Source organism: Rhinolophus sinicus, chromosome 4, assembly GCF_057876585.1.
Source record: "Rhinolophus sinicus isolate RSI-liver-muscle chromosome 4, RSI-T2T, whole genome shotgun sequence".
Taxonomy (NCBI): Eukaryota; Metazoa; Chordata; class Mammalia; order Chiroptera; family Rhinolophidae; genus Rhinolophus; species Rhinolophus sinicus.
Genome location: NC_142504.1, coordinates 84,847,520 through 84,859,942, shown reverse-complemented (window position 1 = coordinate 84,859,942; position 12,423 = coordinate 84,847,520).

The following is a 12,423-nucleotide window of genomic DNA, read 5'->3' as shown; positions in this document are numbered from 1 at the left end:
GTTTCTGCGGTACTATAGAAACTTATACATGCATAATTTCATTTGCAAATTGAATACATCTGTAGGTTAAAAACAGGGAATTGCTTCATACAACGTGGGGGCTGGTGAGCCTGAAATTCATAAAGCAGCCTGGCAGACTGGAAACCCAGGCAGGAGCTGATGTTGAAATCTGAGTCTGAAATTTGTAGAGCAGTCTGGTAAGCTGGAAAGTCAGGAAGGATTTTTTAAACAATGTATTATATATGGCTAATTCATTCATACATCCCCTTTTAATTCAGTCAAGAAATATTTACCAAGTTCTGGGCTCTGTGCCAATGTGAGCAAACACAGACTTGGGTCCTATTCTTGAGGTGTGTTCACATACTTTGAACAAATCAATCATATTTCTGGCAGTTGCCATATTTTCCCCGCCTGAAACACGGAGACACTTGCTTCTTCTCTCCTCATCCTCCCCCACCCTTACTGACTCCAAATTGTTTCCCACAGCTCTGCTCCTGCTTGCAATCTCCTTGTGAATGGTTTCAGTATGTCCCTCCCCCACTTCCCCCATCCCAATTTCATAGTCGGGCAAAGCAACTGTCTGGGATCTCTGCTTAGGCACCTCTGCAAAAGGGAACAGTCTGCCAAGACCTGAGCACCGTTGGCTATAAGCCCTATTCCCCTTCTCAGTCTCTATCTGATCTCTAGTAGTTGAGCCCCAATGATCCCCGGGAGGTAAGACCCCAGGAGGCCTCCCAGGAAGTGTCTGGCAATGCTGGGGAAGCTTGTTGTCCACCTTGGGCTCTCTTTTTCCCACTGGAGAAACTGTAACCTGAGAGGCCCCTGTTGGTGGTGCTGTGCTGGCCTAGGAGAGGAGCCAGGTGGTCCAAGTGAAACCACTCTTCTTACCCGTCTGATGGGGTTGTCCCTGGTCTCTGTGATCCATGGTGGCGCTTCAGCCTCCCCTGGGTTCTGGGATTTTCACAATGGTGTCTTGTCTATGGGTAGTTGCTTGTTCGCCATCTTGTGAGGAGGACTGAAGTTCGAATGACCTATGTTGCCATCTTGATGATATTGCTCTCCAGGAAGGATTTCTATGTTACAGTCTTGAAGCAGAATTCCTTCTATCTTGGAAAACCTCAGTTTTTGCTCTTAAGGTCTTCAAGGGATTGGATAAGCTCCACCCACATTATCAAAGGTAATCTCCTTTACTTAAAGTCAACTGTAGATGTTAATCACGCCTGCCAAATACCTTCATGGCAACATCTAGACTAGTGTTTGACCAGACAACTGGGCATCATAACCTAGCCAAGTTAATGCATAAAATTTAACCATGACATCAAGTTTCTCTCCACAGAAGCTGTACCAATTTACTCTCTTACCTAGAACGTTTGAGAGCGGCATGCCCAAGGTAGCTTTGGAGGTTATATATCAAAGCATTTGAAAGAGGTTCTGGTTTGCTTCTGTAAACCACCTTATACTATTATGCTGGTAATAGCAATAGCTCTACTTGAGTCATCTCTTGCAATGTTCTAGAGGCCGAATCTTCATTTTGCTGGGGAAGGTGGGGAAAATGATATTAAACTGGATTTAAGAAAATCTCCTTTATACTTTAAATTCCCTCTGTAAGCAATGTTTTTCCCAAGGAAATCTCTCTTTCCCCCAAGACACTGCTTTCTCTGCAGGCATCTCAAGGAGAATGCTGATTATCTTCCTTGCTCTTGTTTGTCACTTCCAGTCCATTATACACCTTCCTAAAACACCCACTCTGGAGTCTCATGCCACCAGGCTTTTCAACCACCTCTCTTCATTGTTGGTGTTCTCCACCTACCCCCAGATCACATTCCTTCATTTCTCTAGGTTTTTCAGTTCCCAGATCACTGTTACTCTCTTAAACTTTATTTCTGTTCTAATGATTGGCCATTTTAATATCAATATAGGGGATGATTTCACCTTCTGCTCTGGCTGAACTAGATTTTAAAGGATGAGTAAGGATCTAGACAAACAAAGTGGGAAAGGGAATATTAGCTATAGGAGCTTATGTCAAAGCAAGAATGTAAGATGAAGGTTTTGGGGATAGGGAACTGCAGCGTAAGATTCGAGTTAAGTAGGGGCAAGAGCATAGCCAGCCATCATTATAATTTATTTAGACTGTTTAGTAGATAATGAGAGTCACAGATTTTATGGATAAGAGTAACAGGCCATAATTTATGTTTATAAGATAATTGATTGTAATGTAGAAGATGAATTGCCGAGAACAGTTGCGAGGGATTCTACAAGGCTGAAAAGGTGTATCTCTGGGTGGCATATTACTTCTCAGACTCTGTATTTGTTCACTGTGCCACATTCTTGATTTGGGAGGCTAGATAAATATTTTCTTATTGACCTTGTCAACCATGTCACCTGGGCTGGGGTCATGCTCACTGGTGAAATATTTCCAGATTACCCGAAAGAAGTTAGGTAGTTAGGGGTAAAGGAGCCATGTGGGTCTTTTCTTTTAAACTCAATAGGACTTAGGGGGAATTTTGCTGTAACTTCTTTGAAGATGGATAGGAGTAGAAAAATATAATATAATGGTTAAGTGTGTAGTTTTGGAGCCAGAAAGCCTGGGTTCGAATTTGAGGTCTTTTTTCCTGTTGGCGGTATGATCTTGATCTTCATATGCCTTTTCCTCATACAAAATAAAAAATGGGAATAAAAATCGTACTTTTTTTAGGGTTATCATTCAAAGTACACTTAGAGCACTGCCTAGCATATACTAAATTTAATGAGTGTTAGCTGTTGTCACATCTGTTTATATTATTTTGTAGCAAGGATAACTCTTTGGGAAAAATCTTCTGTTTAGTGTTTCAAACTCCACTTGCAAAACATGAATAAAGAAATCATTTTAGTGATTTGCTACAAAAATTAAATAAAGAAGAGACAGAATATAAAATTACAATAATAATGAAATCACGTTTATATTAGCTTTGTCACTTTTCAACTTCATCATACGGAGTAAAGGTATTACTTAAAATGTTTGTTTCATGTATGTATATGTTTGTGTGTGTGTGTGTGTGTGTGTGTGTGTGCTTCTGTGTACTGGATCACCATTTTTAGTATAGCTCACAAGAAAAAATTTAAAACACTGTTTCAAAACAAGCAGTGAGATTAAAATTCTGAGGTACTGTCAAAACATGAAACTCCCAAACATTGCACTTTGTTTTGCTCTAGGAAAAAGAGTGAAATTCATATCACCTAAGCCTCTACCATGTTCCTATAGGACCTTCCTGGGATCCTTGGTTGATAAGAAGAATGTAAAGGGGAGATCTTCCACTTACTTTACTATCTGCCCTCTAGGCTAGCCTGAATTCCCAAGTGACCATTACGCAAAACAAAAACAAAAGCAAAAAGCCCTATATTATATATCCTTCAATCTAGCCAATGTTTGTGTATTTCAACATTCCTGCCTGAGAGGCAAGCCAACCTTCTGGTGTATAAGTAGGTGAGAAGTGGCTGCGGTGAAAGGGTACCTGGGACCTGATACTGTGTTTCTTCAAAAATAAGACATAGCTAGACAATCAGCTCTAATGTGTCTTTTGGAGCAAAAATTTATATAAGAACCAGTCTTATTTTACTATAAGATTGGGTATAATAATATAATATAATATAATATAATATAATATAATATAATATAATATAATATAATATAATATAATATAATATAATATATACTGGGTTTTATTTTACTATAAGACCACGTATAATATAATATAATATAATATAATATAATATAATATAATATAATATAATATAATATATACCGGGTCTTATATTAGTTTTTGCTCCAAAAGACGCATTAGAACTGATGGTCCAGCTAAGTCTTATTTTGGGGGAAACAGGGTACCTATTGAACATCTATTGAGAAATTCAATACCACCTGGTTGCATGAGTCATGGTAGAAATTCTGTATTACAGTAAAGTATAAATAATGAATGAGATTCTCTAGAAAATTTTTCTGTGGCCCAAGAATGCATGAAGGAGGCTGATGGAAAAATTTCTATTCTCTCCTTTTTTCATTTTGACCCTTCCTGCTGTTGCATGCCAAATTTTTATTTCAACCTGGCCATGTAAAGACATAAAAAAAGATTTTGGGGAATAGTATTAAATATGTTTCAGAATTTAATTTAAATAAGTCTAACAGATAATATGAAAATAAATGAAATTTTAAAATAGATTTTAAAAAACCTGAAAGTATAAAAGATGAAAGGTGGAACTAGAAAGATAAATTTTAAAACAAAGCACAACCTATGAGACTATAAAGTTAAAAAAGTAAGGCAACCAAAGTTAAGAATTCACAAGAAGGAAAGAAATACAGGCAAGAATTTTGGGTGCTGAGACTTTATGATTCTTTTTTTTTATTAAAGATTTTCCTAGAGTTTTACTATTTTCAAACTATTTAAAAATAAAAGCCTTGTGTATGTATAAAACTAAGTACTTCTATTTTTTAAAATCTTTACCACTGTGTAATAGCCTGTTTCATTGTTTTGATTTCCATCTTTTTGTTTATTAGTGAAATGGAACATCTTTTCATGTGTTTATTGACCATCGTGTTTCTTATTTGTGACTTGTCTGTTCATATCCTTTACTATTTTTATATTGAAGTGTTATGTTTTTCTTATTAACTTGTAAAATATATCTGTGTGTCTAAAGAATATAACTTTGTTTATCATCTATGTTTCAAATGTTAACTTTATGTTTTTCTCATATACAAAAATATTTTATTTTTAGTATAATCAGATTAATCGATATTTTCCTTGTTTTTGACTTTTTTTGGTCATGTTTAGAAAGACCTTTCCCATTCCAAGATTATAGGAAATATTCACCTATATTTTTTTCTATCTCCATCTTAGTGTGTTTAAATTTTTTTTGTTTATTATTTTAGTCTCCTTTAAATTTAGTCTTCATTTTTGTCTTTTTTTTGGTCTTCTTTTTAGATTCTTCCAGCTCTTTTGCCTCCCTCCTTACCTTCCTTCCTTCCATTTACATCTCTTCTCTGAGTTTTTGCAGTTTCTGCTTTGTAGTAATTCTTCATAGAGGCAACTTCAAGTTTTAAAAATCCGTGTTAAATGTTTAGTCACAAATTTCAATATTTATAACACAATTCTCTTTATTGTCCTGTTGTTTGGCTAAAACATTTTAGGAACTATTGAGTATTATTGGTGATAATTTCCTTCTTTTTCTTGTTTCTTACTATAAAAAGAATGCCTTGGGATTTCAGTGCTAAATGCTTTGTTATGTATTAGGTGCGTTGTTAGCTTCAGGTCTGACCTTACTCTACAGTCAGGGATGGTGAATACATGGCCCACTGTCCAGCTCTCTGTCCTCCACAGCCATGACAGAGGCACTCGTCCGTCATGGCACTTGCTCCTGGTGAGCCTGGTGGGACTTCCTATGTGAGACAAAATCTACTTGCCATCCTTTTCTAAACAACAAAGCATTTACATTTCATTTGACGTTGGTCACCTGACTGAGACCAGATTCAAGCTTCTAGAAGAAATAACAGTTAGGAGAGAAAATTATTACAGTTAATCCCAATGTGTATTTTCTCCTTCATCAGCATACAGGTGCCATCCATTACAGTAGATGAGATCACCGAGGGCAGTGATTTTTATAAAAAGCCTGGGAGAAAATGAGTAAGCCTGAGTTATACCCACATAAAGGCTAGCACTTATCTCCATTACATACTGGGGCTTCTATGATCAGAGGTTTCTCAAAGTCCTCTCTCTTTTCCTTCCCACTTCTGTTCCAGATGTTCTACTTTGCACTTCACCCTCTGCAGTCCTGGAGGTTCGACCCCTCACTTGTCTGTGCACATGGTCTTTAATGGCCAGCAACTTGGACCAGTCATCAGTCCCGTTATTCTTGTTACAAAGCTAGAATGAATCCAGTGAGAACTTTTCCTCAAAAGAGATAACATACTTGCTATTTTCTTTCAACTCCAGTTTATGCTGATTTAGGGGTATGAATATATTTGTTATTTAAATATTTTATTTTGGTTAGTGCACATTTGCTAGTATAATATGGATCTGGAAATAACTTGTGAGACCATCTGATCTCTAAACCTTATATTCCCATGTAAGACAACCATATTAAATCAGCCAACACATAAACTCATAGACTATTTTTTACCAACTCTGATGTCTTCTTAAAGGCGAGAGCCTGATGTTTTAAGCCTCAGTCAAAAAAATTCCTTGAGAAAATAAGTTTTCTAGGTTGTTTTCCTTGGTCAAATATGAGAAAATAATGCTTTAGGTTTTCTATGCCTCAAACTTTTGGTATACTTAAAAATTCTCAATCTCATTACCATGAAAGAGTAAAAAAGGACGCTGACACAAAATCTAAGTATTTGGTGCACTTTGCCATGTAATATAACAGTGTTACATATTATTCAGGAGCACTGTTTAAGTGTTTTGGAGGTTAATAGAGAAAGTTACTAGCAAAATGATTCTATATCTGAGTTTTTCTAATGAGGGTCAGATGTCTATAATAATAATTCACTCTGATACACCTAATAAGGATGAATTGTTTAGTTATTAAGACTGTTGAGTTACAACATGGGGCTGAACATATGTTCTTGTCCCATGCATCATATATTGATTGAGCAAGATATCAAGACTTAAGTATCTGTAGTGGGTACCTTTTAATCAAGTGTCAATGTTCAGGGATGTTTTAAGATTCAGTATATTACCAGTTCATAGAAAAGATTAAACAGGAGACATGTACCAAAATGGATAGATGGTGCTACAACTTCTCTAATTCTTTTGGAACTTCACATTATTCATTGTATTTCTTACAATTGAATGAATCTCTTCTGGTAGCACAGTACTGTCCTATGGAGCTGTGGGTGTGTGACAACTTGGGGTATCTTCAAAGAATTGCTCCCAACAGCAAAGAACTTAAGGAAATGAGCTCTGCCATCACCTCTTGGCATTCAGTTGGGATGGGGTAGTCATCTCTCTTCTGGAGCCTAAGAGCCTAGGTTTATGGTTTCTCCCTAATTCCTCTCCTCCAATGGTAACTCTTCTCTGACCCTGTTTACTGCAGTGCAGCTCATGGGGTCAGATCACGTGCAGAACTACTTATTATGTTACTGTCAGGAAATTCCAGGGTACGAACCAGGCAGTTGAGATAAATTATAGGCACAGTACCTCATTACTTAGTTTAACAACAGTTTCGAGCATAAACAGTTTCTGTCAGGCATTCTCTGTCCTCACTCTCATTACCAGTCCCAAAGCCAATTTCTAGACTATTCTGATTGTATTACCCAACTCTGAAACTCCCTCTCCCAAGACCCCTAGATTCCTGGAGAGTTGGGACCTTTTGAACTCTGGGTCCCAACTCTGTCTCTTCAGCTTCATTGTTGACTGGTGGTTAAGAGAGACGTGAGTCAGTACAGTGGTAATTGGTTAATTAGTCATACTTTTGATGAAAAAAATCTCAGAAGCTCTCCATCTCAAATTTTCTCTCACTCTGTCTTATATTAGTCTCACCCTCTTTTACCCATAGCACTGAATGAACATTGAAATTGGAACCTAGAAGACCTGAGTTTGGGTCCTATGTTTGCCACTTACTAGCAGTTTTGCCTGGGTGATTTCTTTAAGTCTCTGAGCCTCAGTTCTTTCTCATTGACAAAATGGAGAGACTCTGTCTTTCTCACTTTACAGGGTTGTTGTAAAGATCAAATAGCATAAGGAAGGTGACAGTCATGTGTAGTTTGATATTCCATTATGGAAGACTGTGATTCCATTTAAAAAGACAGATCTAAAGGTGACAGAAATTTGGCTAAGAAATGAAACACTACCTAGAGGCAGGTAAACTATGATCAGTGGCTCCTAAATCTGAATGAATATTAGAATTAGGGGGGCTAGAAAAATAATATTTTTATAAGAGGGCTACAGGTATAGGCTTTCCAGACAAAATATATATTGCATGGAAACTGGGTCATACTTATACTAAAAAAAATTATTCATTGTTACCTGAAACACAAGTTTAACTGGGAATCTTTTTACTTGCTAAAGTTGGCAGTTCTACATAGATAATTCTCATGAGCAACCTGCTTTTGAAACCACTGACTCAGATCCTGAGTGGGGCCCGCCATAAAATGAGGGAAATGAGTTGACTGCCTAGATGACAGGATTTCAGATGCTCCAGGGAGATGATCATGGTTTCTTTCCTATAAGAATAAAAAGTCCTGCCTCACCATCTCCTCTAAGTTCAACATTTTACTCTGAGAATTTTATGCCTTGTAAATGTGAGTATCCGAGGGAAGGGTAGGAACTTCAGGTAAGTATCCATTATTTACACTTTACTATAGTTGAATGACCTAAAAATAGGTTTTTGAGAGTGAGTAAAGAGAACATGAGGGCCTGGCTTCTCTGGAAAGCGAGGGATGGTGGCCTGACTGGTTGTTCCAGAGCAAGCATGTGGGAGATGCTAGAGGCACACTTTGCCTGCTCCCCAGGCTGCCCTGGATCTGGCTTGTTCTCAGGTAGTCTGTGCGACCTCTCTCTGTTCCAGTGGAAAAGAAGTGACAGGAATGGGCCTGGGGGAGCAGTAAGTTTAGCACTGCAGTACCAGTCGGTGGATCATGACAGAGGACAGACAAACAGCCCAGATTTTCTTGTTGTTCAAGTTCAGTGCTGTCTACTAGAACTTTCTGCAATGATGGAAATGCTATGCACTGTCCTTTTCAGTAGCCGCAAGCCACAGCTGCTACTGAACACCAGAAATGTCACTAGTGCCACTGAAGAACTGAACTTTACATTTTATTTATTTTTAATTATTAAAATTAAAATAGTTACATGGGGCTAGTGATTACCATATTGGACATATGGTTTGTGGGCCAACATCAGTCTATATGGGAGTCACGTACTGGCTGGCAGTTTGTGGGCCAGGTAGACACAGTTAGTTTGCACAGTCAGAAAAACAAACAGACCTGATTTAGTTGCCAACATTTAATAACTGGGAAATTTTAAGTGAAAACCTGAATTTCTGGCTTCTTTGGAAAACAACAGGATATGTGGCAACACCCAAACAATCGTCTTCAAGGCACCAATTAACTTGAGATTGTCAGCGGTTATTTTTCTTTTATTTTGATACCCCACCTGCTTTCCTCATTTGTTTTGTCTGCCTCACTACCACAGGGATTTGATTTTGGGATCCCTGTTTGAAAAACAACATTTCAGTTTCACCCTTATGAAAATAAGTGAATTATACTTCTAACATGGAGGTGCCTTTTACAAATATTAATTAGAAGGTGCCTCTCTCAGACTGACTAGAGAAGGGGCCCCGGTACAGGATAGTGGGGCTTCAAACTCTGTCAGAACAGGATTGCATGCTGGTCAACATGGGGCATGTCCTTTTGCGTTTGCGAAACTCAGTTTCTCTATCTGTAACACGAAGCAAATAACTTACCTCATAATGTTGTTATGAAGCTTTACCACAATGAGGTGTATAAAGCACTTAAGATCCATGCTCAGTGATAAACTTAAAATTTAGAAAGTCATACTTTTCATTTGAGTTGTTTTTATATTAGGTAAGAAAATCAGTTTGGAAAGAAACTGGTGAGAACTAAACATGCATGGGAAAATGCACTTTTTTGTTAATAAATAAAAAATAAAAGGCTGCAGCCTATATGGAGGAAATAAAAGAAAAAGTTATTTTCATATGTTTTCTGGGTTAAGCTCATTGGTCATGATTTAAGCCTGCAAGAAAATAACTGTATTTTGAGCGTGTCAAGATAAAATTTTCTCATTAACACACTTTTCTTTGCTTAATGGCATTGTTGGAATTGGAAAGGAAGCAAAAATAGAAAAAAAAAATTAAATTCAGATGGACCATAACACCACCAAAAGCCCTTAAAACAGGACAATGTGTGTAAATGTGACCACAAGGAAGGGAATTAGGAAGAAGGAAGTGAAAGTAATCTTCCTGAAAGATAATGTGAGGAAAGCAAAAGTAAAGAACTACCAATAAAGGTGCAAAAAACAACGGCAATCACAAACAGTTGTAGAAATCCAATGGTAAATAACAAGAAGTTATAACCCATGCCTACATCATCAGAAGAAATGATGGGAGTGGAACTTGTTAGACTTTTGATGTTACTGCTTTTTGGAAAATGGCAGGAGTTTAAACTTAAATGATGATAATCCTTCTAGGATATTTGGTTATGAGAAAAATACTTAGGAAACAAACATTTGAGCATGAGCTAAATACAGGGAGGTGAGAACAACCAGTCAGGGCTCTGTTCTCAAAGAGTTATCATTGAGTTGGGGAGAGATAGAAGAGAACAGAGGCTAATATGTCAGAGATAGATGATGACTGGTGAATTCTGAGGGACATTATATAATCTTCACTTTTTTTTTAAAACTCAAAATTACCTTTATTTCAAGATATCAGAACACATTTACATATGTTTGCAATTTTTGTCTTTCTATTATCTATCTATGTAACAACTTTCTTCAAGGCTAAAAGATCAGAATTTTTTGATGCCACTGTATGACAGACTTATCAGACTAAATATGTTTGGAAGTGAGTTTGGGAATAAACTCAGGTCTCTGAGTTCCCTGCTCCATGCACCATCCATTGGACCACCTCCAAAGGTATTATTAAAGTGAAGCAAATACAAAGTTTAATGGTGCAATTGCAAAAACAAAGCTGTGTATAACTCTTGGAATAACTCACCAAAGTAAATAGCTTTTTAGTTGTTAAGTGGTTATCACAGCCTGTTTATCAAGAATAAAGCAACTGTTAATAGCATCTTAAAATGACATCCATTCTGCACCTTTTCTTAGAGGTTTTCCAAAGACAAAGAGAGTCTGTTAAGAGTTCTTGCACTTGTACATGTTATACAGGAGATATGATTGCTTGCTTACTTATACAACTGAGTGCTTGGTGGTCTATCACCTTACCTTCAAAGAATAGTTTATGTGCTCAGTCTACCATTTTAATTTAAAAATTAGAATGGCTGAACTTTGTATCTTTTTGACACAGGCTATGTTTTATTATTTAACAGACGCTTAATATAAGAAGCATCCTGCTATCACCAAAATAGAGCTAGTTGACATTTTGAAATCAGATTTGATCTAACCACCTTCGAAAATTTTATAAACCATCCCTTTATCAGACTTGTGAGGTAGTTAACATTTAATTTCCCTTTTATTGATGAGACCTGACTCATCAAAATAAAAGTTATTTTATCCAAGCCCACAAACGAACATCAGAAGGAAAAAAGACCAAAACTCTATCCTATGCATGATTATAGTCAAATCAAACTTTGCCCTCTGGGTTCCCAATGCTTTATGTCACAGTTAAGTAGTATTTATTACCTATCTTACAGAGATAAGAACCAAAAACAGCAACAGAGTGCTTTGAGGTTTGCCAAAGAAGAGTGCTCTGTGAAATCTAAGTATTATCAGATTTACAATGCCAGAGAGAGCTGTATAGTCACATCCCAACAACCACACAATAAAACATGTTCCTCACCCATGATAAGTTGCCACATGGGCCACTCAGAGCTCTAAGACAAGCCCAATCTGTGCTGTGCCAGCTTCCCTATAATGGCTTCTTGCAACCACACATAGAAGTAGGGAAAACTTCACTTGTAACTTCATCTGTTTTCTTTCAAATCAGCTAGTAGAATAGCATTTTTTATTCCTATCACCAAACCACTTGGTAAATGGACCCCTGAGCTTCCTCATAGGACATCATATTATGGTATCAGGTGCCCCCCACATCATCAGGGTATGCGTATTTATGCTCTTATCATGACTACCTTTGTAGTACAAGGGCTGCTCTAGGCATTCTGGAATCTTCTATGCACGCTACTTTTAGAGGCAAGTATAACTGTAATGTCCTATTGCATAACTTCCTTTAACCTCCAGATAATATAAAAAAGATAATTCAGATGTGAAGGAGGATAGCAGCTTTGAGACTTACAGATATCAGTCATTTGTTTTGAACCCAAATCTCTTGTGAAGACAAAAAGGGATCACAGAACTAGGGTTTATTGTCCTCCTGCCTTACAAAGCCCATCTGCCAGCCTCTGAGGGCAGGCATACAGAGTAACTGGGCTACACATATTTTCCTTTTTGGGGGTTGGTTGGAGTGACACAACCATTTACTCTAAAAATCAGGGAATGACCAAAACATCTATAAAACAGTAACAGAATGGAAACATGTTCTTTCGGCTCTTCTTCCAAAGGCTTTGTTTATAGCCAAGCAAAGAAAAACAGTTTCACGGGTCAAGAAAGTGAAGTCTTGATTAATTGGAAGATTAATTGGAATCCATGTAAAGCTGATGTTAAATTATAATTTCCTTCTTTTTATTCACATTCTATGAAAAGGGGGCAAATATAAGAAAATAAGGCTATGTCAAAGATTGATTCAAAGCACTAACTTCCA